This window comes from Pristiophorus japonicus, chromosome Y, assembly GCF_044704955.1.
Source record: "Pristiophorus japonicus isolate sPriJap1 chromosome Y, sPriJap1.hap1, whole genome shotgun sequence".
Lineage (NCBI taxonomy): Eukaryota > Metazoa > Chordata > Chondrichthyes > Pristiophoridae > Pristiophorus > Pristiophorus japonicus.
Window position 1 is genome coordinate 16,464,389 of NC_092011.1, and position 17,557 is coordinate 16,481,945.

The 17,557-nt window shown below is 45.4% G+C and overlaps 1 pseudogene; it reads right to left on the bottom strand.

Moving 5' to 3' along the window:
- Nucleotides 1-304: 304 nt before the first annotated feature.
- LOC139241070 (myelin-associated glycoprotein-like) lies at nt 305-17,507 on the bottom strand (annotated as a pseudogene).
- Nucleotides 17,508-17,557: the final 50 nt, after the last annotated feature.

Sequence of the window (17,557 nt, forward strand, 5' to 3'; positions counted from 1 at the left end):
AGCTGGTGACACTTCCTGCACACATCCTGACGTGGTTGTCCAGACTACGTGAAGTGCACAAGATGCGCACTGCATGTGACTGAGCTGCCCTGCCATGTCTCTAGTTAACAGACTCAGAACTAATCAGCAGAAATAAACTTTAAAAGATGTGGAAGTATCTGAGTGTGTATCAGAGACTTTGTAAACTCCTCAGTCTTCCACAGATATTAGTTTGTTTGTATTTAGAGAGATGTGGAAGTATCTGCGTGTGTGTCAGAGACTTTGTAAACTCCTCAGTCTTCCACAGATATTAGTTTGTTTGTATTTAGAGAGATGTGGAAGTATCTGTAGACTCATGTTCCACAGCGATGGTTATGGATCCCTCCACTGCTCCATGTCTATTCTCTGCCACACACTGATAGTCTCCAGCGACCCTGGATGTAACGTGAGCAAACTCCAACCACAGCTCGTTGTTGGAACTTGTTCTGTTCATTGTGACACCAAGATGTCGCCATGTCAGGTTAGAAGCTGGGAAGCTCTCGGCGGAGCAGAGTATCACTGCAGAATTTCCTTCTGTTATATTGATTGATGAATCTTTAATCGTATCACGAGAAGTAATTGAGAGATTCCGTGGTGCGTCTAAAAACAAATAAAGATTGGTTAACGTACATTGGCTGCGAACAACAACTACAACAACATTATGTATTTATACACACCTTTAATGTAATAAAATGTCCCAAGATGATTCACAGCAGTGTTATAAGACACAAATGTGACACCGAGCCACAGGAGGAGAAATTAGGGCTGCGATAGGTAGGTTTAAAGGAGTTATTTAAAGGAGGAGAGAGAGGTAGAGAGGTGAAGAGGTTTAGGGAGGAAGTTCCAGAGCATCCCCCGATTTCCATTAGCTCCACCATTGGTGACCGTGCCTTCAGCTCTCAGGCCCCAAGCTCTGGGATTCCCGCCCTAAACCTCTCCACCTCGCTCTCTCCTCCTTTAGGATGCTCTGACAAAAATCGACACCGAGCCACATTGGGACATATTAGGACAAAAGCTTGGTCATCGAGGTAGGTTTAAGAGTCTTTTTACAGGAGAAGATAGAGGAGGAGAGGTGGTGAGTGCATGTGTGTGTTTATGCGTGTGTGAGTGTGTGGCAGAGACTTTGTAAACTCCTCAGTCTCCCACAGATATTAATTTGTTTGTACTTAGAGAGATGTGGAAGTATCTGTAGACTCACGTTTCACAGCGATGGTTATGGACCCCTCCACTGCTCAATGTCCATTCTCTGCCACACACTGATAGTCTCCAGCGACCCTGGATGTAACGTGAGCAAGCTCCAACCACAGCTCGTTGTTGGAACTTGTTCTGTTCATTGTGACACCAAGATGTCGCCATGTCAGGTTAGAAGCTGGGAAGCTCTCGACAGAACAGAGTATCACTGCAGAATTTCCTTCTGTTATAATGATCGATGAATCTTTAATCGTATCACGAGAAGTAATTGAGAGATTCCGTGGTGTATCTAAAAACAAATAAAGATCAATTAAGATACATTGGCTGTGAACGTGAAAGTTAGGATATCAATGTAAGTTCCTTCATTAGAAAGCACGTAATCCAGGCAAACATCTCAGTGTAGTACTGAGGGAGCGTTGCACTGTCGGAGGGGCAGTACTGAGGGAGCTCCTGCACTGTCGGAGGGGCAGTACTGAAGGAGCACCGCACGTCGGAGGGGCAGTACTGAGCGAGCAACTGAACTGTCAGAGGGACAGTACTGAGGGAGCGCCGCACTGTCGGAGGGGTAGTACTGAGGCAGTGTTGCACTGTCGGAGGAGCAGTACTGAGGGAGCACCTGCACTGTCAGAGGGGCAGCACTGAGGGAGCACCGCACTGAAGAGGGGCAGCACTAAGGGAACACCGCACTGTCGGAATGAGCAATACCGAGGGAGCGCTGCACTGTTGGAGGAGCAGTACTGAAGAAGCACCGCACTGTTGGAGGGACAGTACTGAGGGAGCACCGCACTGTCAGAGGGTCAGGACTGAGGGAGCACCGCACTGTCAGAGGGGCAATACTGAGGGAGTGCTGCATTGTCGGAGGGGCAGTACTGAGGGAGTGCTGCACTGTCGTAGGGACATTACTGAGGGAGTGCTGCACTGTCGGAGGGACAATTCTGAGGGAGTGCTGCACTTTCGGATGTGCCACTTTTCGGTGAGATGTTAAACCCCGATGAGATGAGGCCCCATCTGCCCTCTCATTTGGATATAAAAGATCCGCTGAATTCATTGAAAGAAAAGTTCTTCCCCGGTGTTCTGGCCAGTAAAAATCAGATGATCTGGTCCTTACCATATTACTGTTTTGGGATCTTGCTGTGTGTAATGTAGACTATTACGGGTAATGTAGAATTAAGGATGTCCATTCTTACATTGCACAGTTAGTGTGAGGGTCCGCTCCGATGAAACAGATGTATATGTGACTCTGCAGGTGAGAGTTTGTCCATGGTGTTTGAGTGAGGGGATCAGGGTGAGAACAGAAGTATATGTCACAGTGACACCATGCTGAGTTACATTGTTTGAGACTGACCCATGTACATCAGCTGGATTGACCCAGGTTAAGGCAGGTGCTGTTCCATTGCACGAGGTGTTGAAGGTACAGCTTATGTGGATATCTGAATGGAATATATGGAATTAAGGACAGTAAAGTAAACGGGATATATGAAAATGTATAAGCCATGGAAGAATAGCTGGGAGAATGTCAGATTGCAAATAGTGCAACATCAGCATAGCTAACAGTCTGTCTCAAGGTTTCAAGTCACTAATCCTGCCAATAATATATAATTGTAACATGAAATACATCTGCAGAATTGCAAGGTCTCAGTAAATAGTCACACCATTAGATTGAAACATTTGGAGGCAATACTTGAGCTTTCAAGAAGAACATCTCATATAGATTGACTAATGAGTGGCTGAGTTAGACTGTCAATCCATTTGTATTTTGTTATCTGATTTCAAAACTGTATAACTGTTAACGCTTTACGATGTAACTTCACCTATCCGTAGGGAGTGTGTACGCTCTATCCAGAGAGTATATCTTCTGTCTGATAGGTCTTACTGGCCGGTAATAAAGGCTGCTTTGTTCAAAGCACAAGAGGTATTCGACTCAGTAATTTTACTGAACCAGATTGAGGTAAAAGAATCCAGGAATTAACATTTGGTGTCAGAAGTGGGATCTCAACGGACGACTGCCGAAAACTTGCGAATTAAGAGCCAGACTAGCCTTGGACGAGACGAGGGGAAAGTGGCCACTGGAGTGAGTATGATTTCAATACTGCTCCAGTTTCCCCCGGTTTCAAAAGTCTGAGGAAAGTTTAGCCACTCGCTGGTTCTCAGGTAGTGTCTGAACGAGATCCAGGACAATCTGGTGAATATCTTTCAAACTTAGAATAGGGATAGAGATAGGGAAATTGCGCGATGACGCAAACCAAGCTAGTTAGAGCTAGATAGGGATAGATGATCAATCATGGATCCAAAAAAAATTAATAGGAAAGAAAAGAGACTCTTGTGAATGTCTGTTTAAATGAGAAATGCTTCTGTGACTTTTACTGTAAAAAAAAAAGCCGGGGAGTTGTGGTTTGTTTTATCTCAAACAGAATGAAAGTTTGTTTTAACCCTTCGTAGTGTTGTCCTGTATGTGGGAAGTTTAAGAGTGTGAACCTTATTGAATTACGTATATTCGGATGATAAGTTGCGGAGCCAGGAAATGCCCAAAGGATAGATTTGTTAAAAAAGAAAAAATTACATGGTCCCGGTGGTTAAAAAAAAAAGAAAAACTTGTTGAAAGCAAACATTCAGAGAAGGCACAGCAAAACAACTGAGATGGATTCAAAAGGATTTTAAAAAAAAATTATATTAAATAACACGACCTTGAGGCTGGAACAATTGAGATAATGAAAAGCAGTCCACAGCCTACGTGCCAGACTTCTCTCTAGTTATAAAAAAAAAAGTAACGTACTAAATAGGTGCCGAAAGAAAAAAAATGTTCTGAGATTTTAAATTATGAAAAATATAAAATCACTCCTGTCCAGTTGGCAGAAAAAACTCCATTAAATTAGGGCTTTCATTGACTGATTGAATTTAAACTGCGCAGTAACGCGAAAGGATAGGGAAATTTGGAGACTGAAAGAAATTAATTGAGGCTCATAAGAAATCAAAATTAGAAAATTAGGCTCACAGGGAATAAAATGGGGATTTAAATAGAAGATAGGTGTTCAACTCAGGTACGACGTCGACCTTGTATATCACTTGGCCCGTCTAGGCTCTGATTGAATTTAAAAAAAAAACCCCGCAGCAACTCGGAAGGTAGGGCCGAAGCGAACGCGCAGTAACGTAAACGCGCAGTGAAGCGAACGCGCAATGACGTCAACGCGCAGTGACGTAGACGCGCGGTGACATAAACGCGCAGTGACGCCGACGCGTAGTGACGCAGAGGTGCAGCAACGCGAATCGCGAAAGTCAGTGCTAATGGCAGTAAGTCTGTAAGTTTTAAAGTGTTTAGAGTTTTAAGTAAAGTTTTAAGTATTGAAATCGCGCGGCGACGCGAACTGCGCGGCGACGCGGGTAAGTGTTAGAAGTCTTTGTCTATTTTGTAAATCGCGCGGCGACGTGAACTGCGCGGCGACACGGGTAAGTGTTAGAAGTCCTTGTTTATCTTTTAAAGTTTAAAGTATCTTAACTCGCACGGCGACGCGAGCCACGGGTCGACGCGGATTGCGCGGTGACGTGAACTGCGAGGCAACGCGGATTGCGCGGCGACGTGAACTGCGAGGCGACGTGGTAGTTTAGTATTGAAACCGCACGGCGACGCGAACCGTGCGGCGACGCAGGTAAGTGTTAGCATTAGTAAAGTTTGGTTATTTGGAGTTAGTTAAAGTCCGTGTTAGTTCTGTAAAGTCTGTGTCTATTTTTAAGTTTGTTTAAATTGCATGACGACACGAACGCGTAGCGACACAGTAATACGAGGGGCAGTGTGAAAATGGGTAATCAGTTAGATAAAACCACGGATGCGGATAATCTGCTACAAAAGCTATGTGAGGAATTCCCTGAAAGAGCTGAAGACTTTAGAAAATTATCAGGAGCCCTGAACAAATTATTAGGGGATGACCAGTGGCCTCTAAGTGACACTAGAAGCGTAGAAGTAAAAAAAAAAGCACAGGGATTAATTTGGAGAAGGGGACGAGGAAAAGGGGATAAAAAAATGTAATTGCAACCTGGCGACATTATTGTCAGAAATTAAAAGATGCATCACTTCTATCGAGTTGGCAAACAAATGCTATTAAATTAGGACTTGCATTGACAGAGGGAACACATGTTAAAACTGTAGACGTCTTAAAAAAAAGAATGAATGTGCGCACGAGAAACTTGCTAAGAGATCCTCTGGGACCTCTGAGAAAGGTATTGATCAACTACAAGTTAAAATGGCTGGCTTTGTGTTAACCGAGGCTGATGATGAAATTGATGAGTGGCCACTGACTCAGCGCCCAACGGCGCCTCCCGCACGCCCTGGCCTCTTGCTCCAGTCCTCTTCCCAACACCCTCCACCTAACACTCCGGTAAAAAGAGTTAGGAACAACCACATATCACCAAAGCAACAAACCCAAACTGACTCCTCATCCTCTGATAGCGATTCGGATCCCCAGTTTACAAGCAATATAGTCGAAAGGACCAGATCTCACACTCAAAAGGGCAGAACTATATCTCGACATCACAAACAGTCCCGTAAATCTTCTAGTCAACCTACCAGTCCAAGTTGTGAAAGACATAGCAAACACCCCCGCCGATCGAGACGCAGAACTGTCAAGCAGTCAGACAGCTCTGAAACCTCCTCCGGCCTAGAAATGATTTCCAAGATCCCAAAGTCCCGACACCAATTCCCTGTCAGACCAATGCCAAACCCTGATGCACAACAAGCTGCAGACCACCTCTCTATAGATGTCTGTGATCTTCAAACAACTATTTGATTGCTCACGCTATCCGGACAGATGGAAAGGGCAGTTAGATATTATTGGCAGAAAAAGAAAGGGGAGGGGGGAGGTGCGCCCCCAACCCGGGTCAAGACTGAATACGTGACTAGAAAGGAAGAGCCATCTCGGGAGGAAGGATCAAAAGAACCGCAGTGTTGCATACAGGATTGGATGAATAAGCAAGGATACGGTTATACTAAACAACCAAACGGCCCGAGCCCTGCTAATAAACCTCCCTATTGTCCCCGGCATGGTATGGGAAGAGGCCGGGACTGGGTAAGAGGAATTGACTGTTTTAATTGTGGGCAGGAAGGACATTGGAATAAAAATTGCCCTACCGTCAGCATGGAAAAGGAAGAGGAGGAAGAGGAGGGGGGCAAGGGGGGAGAGGAGGATCTTACACTAACTTCTCCCAGAACAACCCCTTTAGTCAATTGTCCCCCGATTGACTACGCAGCTTGATTGTGCAGGGATCCTCCCCGGACGACGAACCCATTCTGAATGAGTGGCAACCCTTTTTGATAGATACAGGAGCCTTCATGTCTTCTGTACAATCAAAGCTTAAACTCCCTGCTTCTACTGAAACACAGGAACTTTCAGGATTCCTGGGACAAATCCCGACATTCCCGGTGTCAGAACTAGTTAAAGTGGGTTACCAAGAAGAATTGATAGAACATCGATTTGTCATCACTACCAATCTGGACTGTAACTTGATGGCTAGAGACCTCCTTTGCAAATTCCAGTTGCATTTGGAGTATGGAGATTATTGTAAAACAGGAAACCCTTAAGCGGCAGTATTATACCACTAGAACCCCTCAGTGGTGGTCTCTGGACCTGCCGCAGGCACCCTATCACGTGACCCTAGCATACGATCCCAGTGGAAAGAATCAGGACCTGCAGAACTTTTATCAGGATCACGAAGGGGAAGTGAAGGGAATTCTATTAAGGGCTAGAGTGACTGGACTGGAAAGAGAGGCAGATTTTGTGGAAGTGGATAAGAATCTGTGGAAACAGCCCCTAACAATGGCACTGTATATTGCTCGTGAAGTATTAGCCCCTCACCATGCTAAAGATTTGGGAGTTATGGTACGCAAGGCCATAGATGAGGCTGACCCTACCAGCCGGGATGTGCAAATTGTAAAACATGGCCGAACAGTCCAATTTAATGGGAACCCCGAGAAAGTATTAACAACTCTACGGCATCATACTGGCTCGGACATACCTGACTATGTGGATCCTCATGTGTGGGCAGAGGACCCCTCCCAAATGGGTTATACTCCCATTAATTGAGATCCCAGTGCAGGGCAATGTGGACTGGCCCTCTATCCGACAGAACCCACTGAAATCACAGGCAATCCTAAACTGACTTTTCGGCACTGTACTGCAATTAATCCGGCCTGTTTTCTTACTGAGCCACCCCAAGATGAGGAAGAACCCAGTCATGATTGTTTATGTTTGTTGACGGAAGTACTTCTATTAATCCAGAAGATACACGAATCTCAGGATACGCCATAGTAAACCAGGAGAATCAGGTCTTGGAATCTGCTGCTTTGAAACCGTCTATTCTGCTCAACAAGCTGAACTATTCGCCCTCACCCAAGCCTGTATCTTGGCCAAAGATCTCAAAGTCAATATCTATACCGACTCTAGGTATGCCTTTGGGGTGGCGCATGATTTCGGACAATTATGGAAAAATAGGGGATTCCTAACCTCACAGGGGAATGAGATATCTCATAAACAGCTAGTATCTGATTTGTTGCAAGCCCTCATGTTCCCCAAACGCATTGCCATTGTACCAAGAGGCCAAACAGGCCTCTCGTGACCAACAGATGGTAGTGCCCAAAATTATGAATCAGACTAAAAATCCTGCGAAGGATAAGTTAGCCTCGGAAAAACCAATGCCAACCATCCAAGATGTTATAAAATCACAGGAGGACGCTCCTGAAAAAGATAAACTGTTGTGGAAATATTATGCATGTACTTATGACAATGTTTCTAAACTCTGGACCACTCCCGCGGAACAGACTTGCATGTCTGACGAGTTGGCCTCATGGGTTATAGAATGTCTGCATTTTGCTACTCATTGTGGAGCAAGGGCAACATGTGATACGCTTTTGGCTACTTGGTGGCACCCTAAACTCCAGGCGCTCACCCAGAACATCAGTAGTCGTTTCCTGGTTGGCCAGCAACATATTCCAGGGAAAGGAGTCCCCTGTGATTGGGGTAAAACGCCCCTACCCGAAGGTCCCTTTGAGACATTTCAGTTGAACTACATTGAGTTGCAAAAAGTTCAGTGTTACAGATATGTGTTAGTAATAGTAGATGTGTTTAGCAGATGGATTGAAGCCTACCCTAACCTGGACAATAAGTCTCAGACTGTTGTTAAGGTGTTAATGAGGGAAATTGTTCCTAGATATGAGATCTCAGCTAGACTGATGACCACCTATGTTCTTTCTCTGACTCAGGTTCAAGATGCTCACCTCGACCTCCCAGTTTTACCCGAATTGTCCCTCGTGGCACCAGGGAAGTATGGATTCGGAAGGGATTAGAGCCACAATAGGAGGGGCCTTTTTAGGTGTCACTCACTACCCCCACTGCAGCCAAGGTTGAGGGGAAAAGTGCCTGGGTTCACCTGCACCACTGCAAGCTCATCACCATTTAAACAAATTTTGCTGGTTAGCCTAATTCCTGTTTCTGTTCCAGATCTCCTCCTCCCTATAGCTGAACAAGGCAGTTGAAGGAGGATCAGTTTGAACTCTTACCTGTCAGACAGCCAAATACACTGACGGAAACCTGAAGGGAAACGTGAAAACAGAACTCTTTTTATCAGCTAAATAATTGGACTATTTATAAGATGAGACTGTGTCTGTATGCTACTGTCTGCATAATAGTGTTGATATGACAGTTTTGGTGCACGGGAAGGAAGACAAAGGCGAGAGCTCCATGTAAACACCTTTTTGTATATGTCTTACGTTTATGCGGAAAAAGGGCACTTCACTAGATGCTGGGTGTGTTCACATATCCCTATACATTCTAAAGGGGGAATTCCTTTGCGCACCGTTCCCCTGACCTTAACTGAGACTGTTAGATGGATTCAAAGAAACGATATTGGAACAGGTAGCTAACCGCACTGCTGAGGCTCTGGAGGGCATCACAGCAGAAATGGTAGCGATAAGGACCGTAGCATTACAAAACCGAATGGCCCTCGATTACCTGTTAACTGAGAAAGGGGGAACGTGTGCCCTGATAGGATCTGAATGTTGCACTTACATTCCTGATAGTTCAGAAAACATAACCCACCTTGCCGATCACATAAGGAGGGAGGTGAAGAAGTTAGCCACACCAGCAAAAGAACTTAGCAGGTTTGATTGGTTTCTGGGTGGATCTTGGAGATCCTATCTAATACATGGGGCAATTGTTCTCATCGTAATAATTACCTGCTGTTTGATTGTTGGTTGCCTTAACCTCTGCTGTAAAGCAATGACAAGGTTAGCAGACCCTCTTGTGGTCAAGGGTTCCCGGGTTATGATCCAACAAACTAGAGAACTACTCAACAATGCAATACTCATAGAATGATCCTAAATGTTATCATAGAATGATAAAAGGGGGGATGTGGATATCTGAACGGAATATATGGAATTAAGGACAGTAAAGTAAACGGGATATATGAAAATGTATAAGCCATGGAAGAATAGCTGGGAGAATGTCAGATTGCAAATAGTGCAACATCAGCATAGCTAACAGTCTGTCTCAAGGTTTCAAGTCACTAATCCTGCCAATAATATATAATTGTAACATGAAATACATCTGCAGAATTGCAAGGTCTCAGTAAATAGTCACACCATTAGATTGAAACATTTGGAGGCAATACTTGAGCTTTCAAGAAGAACATCTCATATAGATTGACTAATGAGTGGCTGAGTTAGACTGTCAATCCATTTGTATTTTGTTATCTGATTTCAGAACTGTATAACTGTTAACGCTTTACGATGTAACTTCACCTATCCGTAGGGAGTGTGTACGCTCTATCCAGAGAGTATATCTTCTGTCTGATAGGTCTTACTGGCCGGTAATAAAGACTGCTTTGTTCAAAGCACAAGAGGTATTCGACTCAGTAATTTTACTGAACCAGATTGAGGTAAAAGAATCCAGGAATTAACACTTACGTCCACACGCTTTCCTGCAATCATTTCAGCAGGGAAGATCCTGGGTTTATCTGTGAAATCGAACACACACAGATTGGATTCTTTTAAATAAATATAACGTGAGGCATCTGTTCAAATAGAGATCGCAGTGTCACAAGAGAAAGGACTTTAACAGGATAATACCAGATCTTAGAGGTTCCAATGGTCAGAAAAGGCTGACAGGCTGGAACTCACTACCAGAAGGAGTGGTTGAGGCAAATAGTTATATGTATATAAGAACATAACATAAGAATTAGGAACAGGAGTCAGCCATTCAGCACCTCGAGCCTGTTCCGCCTTTCAATGAGATCATGCTGATCCTTACAAAGGCCTTTGGCACCGTCAACCGCGAGGGTCTATGGAGCGTCCTCCTCCATTTCGGATGTCCCAAAAGTTCTTCTGCATCCTCCGCCTGCTCCCTGATGACATGCAGGCCGTGATCCTCACCAACTGATCCATTACAGACTCAATCTATATCCGGACCGGGTCAAACAGGGCTACGTTATCGCCCCAACCCTCTTCTCAATCTTCCTCGCCACCATGCTCCACCCCACAGTCAACAAGTTCCCCGCTAGAGTGGAACTAAATTACAGAACCAGTGGGAACCTGTTCAGCCTTCGCCGTCTCCAGGTCAGGTCCAAGACTACCCTAATTTCTGTTGTAGATCTATAGTACGCGGATGATGCCTGTGTCTAGTCACATACAGAGACTGAACTGCAGGACATAGTTGACGTATTTACTGAGGCGTACAAAAGCATGGGCCTTACGCTAAACATCAGTAAGACAAAGGTACTCCACCAGCCTCTCCTCGCCGCACAGCACTGCCCCCCAGTCATCAAGATCCACGGCGTGGACAACGTGGACCATTTCCCATACCTCGGGTGCCCCTTATCAACAAGAGCAGACATTGAGGACGAGATTCAACACCGCCTCCAGTGCATCAGTGCAGTCTTCGGCCACCTGAGGAAAACAGTGTTTGAAGACCAGGTCCTCAAAACTGCAACCAAGCTCATGGACTACAGGGCTATAGTAATACCCGCCCTCCTGTATAGCTCAGACACATAGACATGTACAGTAGGCACCTCAAGTCGCTGGAGAAATACCACCAACGATGCCTCCGCAAGATCCTACAAATCCCCTGGCAGGACAGACGCATCAACATTAGCGTCCTCGACCAGGTCAACATCCCCAGCATTGAAGCACTGACCACACTTGATCAGCTCTGCTGGGCAGGCCACATTGCCTGCATGCCAGCCACGAGACTCCCAAAGCAAACGCTCTACTCGGAACTCCTTCACGGCAAACGAGCCAAAGGTGGGCAGAGGAAACGTTACAAGGAAACCCTCATAGCCTCCTTGATAAAGTGCGACATCCCCACTGATATCTGGGAATCCTTGGCCAAAGACCACCCGATGTGGAGGAAGTGCATCCGGGAGGGCACTGAGCACCTCGAGTCTCATCGCCTTGAGCATGCAGAAATCAAGCGCAGGCAGCGGAAGGAGCGTGCGGCAATCCTGTCCCTCCCATCCTTTCACTCAACAACTACCTGTCCCACCTGTGACAGGGACTGTGGTTGTCATATTGGACTGTTCAGCCACCTAAGGACTCATTTTTAAGAGTGGAAGGAAGTCCTCCTCGATTCCGACGGACTGCCTATGATGATGATGATGCTGATGGCTGATCTTTTACCTCAACTCCACTTTCCTGCACTGTCCCCATAGCCCTTGCTTCCCTTAATATCCAAAAATCTATCGATCTCAGCCTTGAATATACTCAACGACTGAGCCCCACAGCACTTTGGGCAGAGAATTTCAAAGATTCACCACCCTCTGAGTGAAGACATTTCTCCCGCTCTCAACCCTAAATGGCCGACCCCTTATTCTGAGACTGTGACCCCTGATTGTAGACTCCCCAGCTCGGGGGAAACATCCTCCCTACATCTACCCTGTCAAGCCCAATGAGAATGTTGTATGTTTCAATAAGATCACCTCTCATTCTTCTGAATTTCAGAGAATATAGGCCTAGTCTACTCAATCTCTCCTCTTATGACAATCCCTTCATCCCAGGAATCAGTCTGGTGAACCTTCGTTGCACTCCCTCTATGGCACCTATATCCTTCCTTATGTAAGGAGCCCAAAACTGTACACAATACTCCAGGTGCGGTCTGACCAGGGCCCGATATAACTACAGTAAGAAGTGTTTACTCTTATACTCAAATCCTCCTGTAATGAAGGCCAACATCCCATTTGCTTTATTAATTGCTTGCTGTACCTGCATGTTAACTTTCAGTGATTTGTGTACAAGGACACCCAGGTCCCTCTGAACACTAACATTTCCCAATCTTTCACCTTTTAAAAAATACTCTGCTTTTCTATTTTTCCTCCCAAGTGGATAACTTCACATTTATCCACACTAGAGCCCAAGTTTCCCCAGGAGTTGCTCCTATTTTTCTGGAGCAACTAGTTTATTTTTGAGTATCTTAAAAATCACAATTCTCCCCATTTAGTTTGCTGCAGTTTAAGTGAGCTTGTTCAGTTTCTTTTTAGTTCAGTTTTTTTTCAAAAGGGGCGCTACCAGCCACGTACGCCTGTTTTGGCCATTTCAGCAAGTTTAGCTAGTGAAATGTTACTCCAAACTAACTTAGTCCAGCGTATGTGGCCACTTTTGTCCGCTCAGACAAACCTTGCGGAGACTTAAGAAATCAGCGCAGGTAGTCAGAGATGGAGGGAGCGGTGGTGGAGGGAAGAGAGAGGATTTGGCAAAGCATTAAACACCTTCACAACAACATCAAAGAAGCATAAGTACATTTAAAGCACAAAGCACTGAACAAAACAGTACATTTAAAGCACCAAGCACTAAGTAAAGCACTAAAATAAGCATTCAGTAACAAAAAAAAAGGAAGCTGAGACACCTGTAGCAGGATTTACAAAGCACTAAACAAAGCATAAAAAGTAATAAAAATTGAATTAACAATTAAAAAATAGAAGGAACCCTGCATATAAAGCACAGCACCAAAGTCATAAACAACCAATCAATAACAACTACAAAATAGAAGTCCTGCATTTATGTGAAGGGAAGGTGTTTCTGTCAGTGAGGGTGGGGAGAGGGGGTGGGGGGAAGGGTGGAGACGGGGTGGGGGGAAGTGTGTAGTGGGGGTGGGGGGAAGAGGAGGGAGAGGGAGGTGGTATTGGGGGAGAGAGTGGGCTGGGGTGGGGCGAGGGGGGTGGGAGAGAGTGGATTGGGGGAGGCAGGGAGGGGGGATTTTTTGAGATGGAGAGGGAGACACACACACACACGCACGAAATGTATTCGACTTGAACAACAAAATCACGGCACAAACCGATATTGGATTGATGCCAGCAGCTGATGTATTTCTCTTGGTTCGTTCAAAGTTTGCTTTTCTGGCCTCAGTCTGTTTGGTAATTCAGCTCGAACCATGTCCCCATCTGCCTCGCCCTCTCTTGGCCTGTTCCTTTGCTTTCACATGCTGCATGAAGCTGTCCCCACTCTCTGAATGCTTCATGTGCCCCACATGCACATTAAACCTTTTGCTAAGTATCTCCTGCATTTGACTTATTGGTTGACAATAATGCCTTCGGCAAGTTATGCTGTAAAGATCCCAATATTGTCATAAAATATTCAAGGTACTTTATATCAAAGCGTGTGCCTACACATAGGCACACCCACTGAAATAATGCTGCTGGGGCCATTCGGGGCCTGCTCACATAAAGGCGACACGGGGGTGTCCATTCGGCCAGGGCTAGGGGCCGCGTGCTTCAGGCCCCTCCCATACAGCCTGCAGAGATTCAAACTGCGAGGAGCTACTGCACATGTGCACACACTCTAGAGCACATGTGCAGAGGTCCCGCATTGTTTTCAGCGCCGGGAACTGGCTCCGCCCCCCACACGTTCTGCTGTACTGCACCAAGGGCCTGGATCGATCGGACTGCGGGGAGAATAGGAAGGTAAATAATAGGCACCATTTCTGATGTAAAAGTCAGCGCACCTCACGGAGCTGCACCGTTCTAACCGTGGGGGAAAACGTGGGTCCTATATTCCATGTCACTAGGTAAGCGAAAGTACTTTGCTATTTTCAGGTTTGGCAGAGTGTCTGTCACTTCACTTAATACACTTTCACTCTTAGACCCTTGAATTGACAATAGGTGGGGGTGGAGCAGCAGGTCACAGCTTGGGGAACATTGGCTTGGCACTCTCTCAGAGATCTCTGTCAATGTTAAATTAAATCCTGTACATGGCAGGACAGAAACAATTGGCAGTTATCCCTCTACCAACACCTGAAATGTATGATCGGGTCATTTATCACATCGCTGTTTGTGGGAGCTTGCTGTGCACAAATTGGCTGCCGCATTTCCTACATTACAACAGTGACTACACTGTGAAGAGAACTTCTTTGCTCTGACAATGTGAAAGGTGCTATATAAATGCAACATGTTTTTCTCAACATGTAAGACTTTTAAATAGGATAGGAGGAAGAGATGGGAGTCGATAACCTGGTAACATTGATGGAGACAGTCAAGACATGGAATCATTGATAATAAAGTGAGTATTAGAGATTGCTTTAGGACTGAACTGGGAGATATCGGCAGGTTATTGACAATCAGACACTGCGTTATAATAAGCTGTGTTTTGTGTTAATATGTAACCGCCACAGTTTCTGTTATTTCCCATTGACTGAAGAACATGAATTGTTGAGTAATTATAACACAGCCCTTACCAGAAACATGAAGCCGTGTTGCAGGGAGGTATGTAAACGTATCCGTGTTGTCAAATTCTATCCTGAAATAATAAGGTCCTGCGTCTTGCTGTGTGACGCTGTTTATAATCAAAGAACAGTTGCCATCTTTCAGGTCTCCAGACAGCCGGTTCCGATAGCGAAACACTGGCAACTGGTGATTGCGATCCTTGGAGTGAAAGGCTATAGACAATTGCTCATTATTAATCCAGAGTCCATCCCGCGGTTGAATTGCCAGACGCGACGGATAAATGTAATGACATGGAATCTGTGCACACAAGCCTTCATGTGCTGTCACCTCTCATGGAGTGACACCTTTCCACTCTTGTGACAATACAGCTGGGGAGAGAAATATCGATATTTAGTGCTGGATGGCTTGTCGCTCCACTAGACTCGATATCCACCCCCTCCGTCACTGGCACACCATGGCTGCAGTGTGCACTCTCTACAGGCCACACAAGGAACTCACCAAGGCTACGTTAACAGAACCTCCCTCCCCTGAGACCTCCAGCACCCAGAAGGACAAGAGCAGCAATGTGATGGGATGCCCTTCACCTCCAGGTCACAAAGCGTCCTGCCTTGCACATATATCACCATTCCTTCATCAACACTGGGTCAGTATCCTGGAATTCTCTACCCAATAACATTGTTGGAGCACCTTCAGAACACGGACTGCAGCGGTTCAAGGAGAAGGTCTACCCCCACCATCATCTTCGAGCAACTAGGGATGGGCGAGTTTCTCCAAGTATATTACATCTACTGCATTGCCCTTATCTAATCTTTCTATACTTCTTCACATTATTCAGTCAGGTTGGTCAACATGACCTTCCATTGTGGAATCCCTGCTGACTACTCTTTATTGTATTTTCAGTCTCTAGATCTTTTTCTATTACATCTTTGAGTAAAGATTCCATTTTCTTTCCTACCACCGACGTTTAGCTAACTGGTCTATTGTTCCCTGGACTTGTTCTATCTCCTTGTTAAATATAGGAATAACATTAGTTGTCTGCCAGTCCTCTGGCACTATTTCCCTTTCTAATCAATTGTTATGTATATAATAGTGTCTCTGCTATCCCGTCCCTAGCTTATTTTACTATGTGTGCAATCTGTCCAGACCAGATGTTTTATCCTTTGTGAGTTTGACCAGTTTATCAATTCGCTCTCCCCCACCCCCCGGAATCCTGGACACGGGGAGTGGACTCGTGCATTTTTTATAGAGGCTCCAGACCTCAGGATCCTGCCTAGTGAAGGAACTCTGCCACCCAACACAATGCCTAAATGTCACACCAGTTGAGGTATATTCTGCACTGAATTACAAGGCAGGAAGAGTGGATTAGGATCTGTCAGAATTCTCGCCATCATCAATCACTGAATCGCCTCACCTTGTCAGCTCTTCAACCCAGCCGATTGGCTGAGCTGATTCAGTCTACTTGGCCCACTTTGTATCCTGATTGTCTGAGGGATCACTTTGGAGCCTGATTGTCTGAGGGATCATTTGGAGCCTGATTGTCTGAGGGATCACTTTGGATCCTGATTGTCTGAGGATCACTTTGGAGTCTGATTGTGTGATTGATCACTTTGGATCCAGATTGTCTGAGGGATCTCTTTGGATCCAGATTGTCTGAGGGATCACTTTGGAGCCGAATTGTCTGCGGGATCACTTTGGATGCAGATTGTCTGAGGGATCACTTTGGATCCTGATTATTTTATGTCCAACAATATTGTTGCAGGTTAATTCCAATACAGCGTTGTAGACTGACTTGTCCTCAGGCTCAGCACTGGCCCTACTCCAGCAGAGCTATGGGGAAAGAGCGGGGAGTGTGATTAATTGGGTAGCTCTACCAAAGAGCCAGCACAGACCCAATGGGCCAAAGGGCCTCCTTTTGTGCTGTATCAATCTATCATTCCATGAAATGTAACTGCACATCATATCAGAGGCAGAGAAACTTGCTATATATGGCACCTTCCTGACCTCTCTGCTTTCTTTTTATCTTAAACATATTTTGCACCCTTGCCAAGTTTGCTATCATGGTGAGAATGGGTAGTCAGTGTGTGGGCTGAACATCCTGTCTATTCTAAGTGTTGCTGTGTTGTGATTATGGTGACTTGTGACTAAAACTAGAATCTCTGTACTCCTCCAATTCCGGCCCCTTGACCATCCCCAGCTTTATGAGGGAATTCCAGAGATTAGGGTCTTGATGGCTGCAGGCATGGCCACCATTGGTGGAGCGATGGAAATCAGGGAGGTGCAAGAGACGAGAAAGAGTGGAACGCAGAGATCTCGGAGGGTTGTAGAACTGCGGGAAGTTACAGAGATAGGTAGGGCTGTAGATCTGGAGATTACAGAAATATGGAGGCATTTGAAGATGAGGATGAGGTTTGTAAATTTGTGTGAGCACAGGGGTGATGAGTGAACGGGACTTGGTGCGAGTTAGTACACTGGGTCACTGCTGAATTTGGTCCCCAATCATAGCACAATAAGAATGATCTTTTGCAAAGACTATTAACCATAAATATGTCTGAGCTGATGAAGATATTACCTTGGAGAAGTGAGAGGAGGAGGTAAGATTTCCTGATCATTGTCCGCTCCCAGATATTTCATCAACTTCTCACTCTTAAGGTCTGAAAGA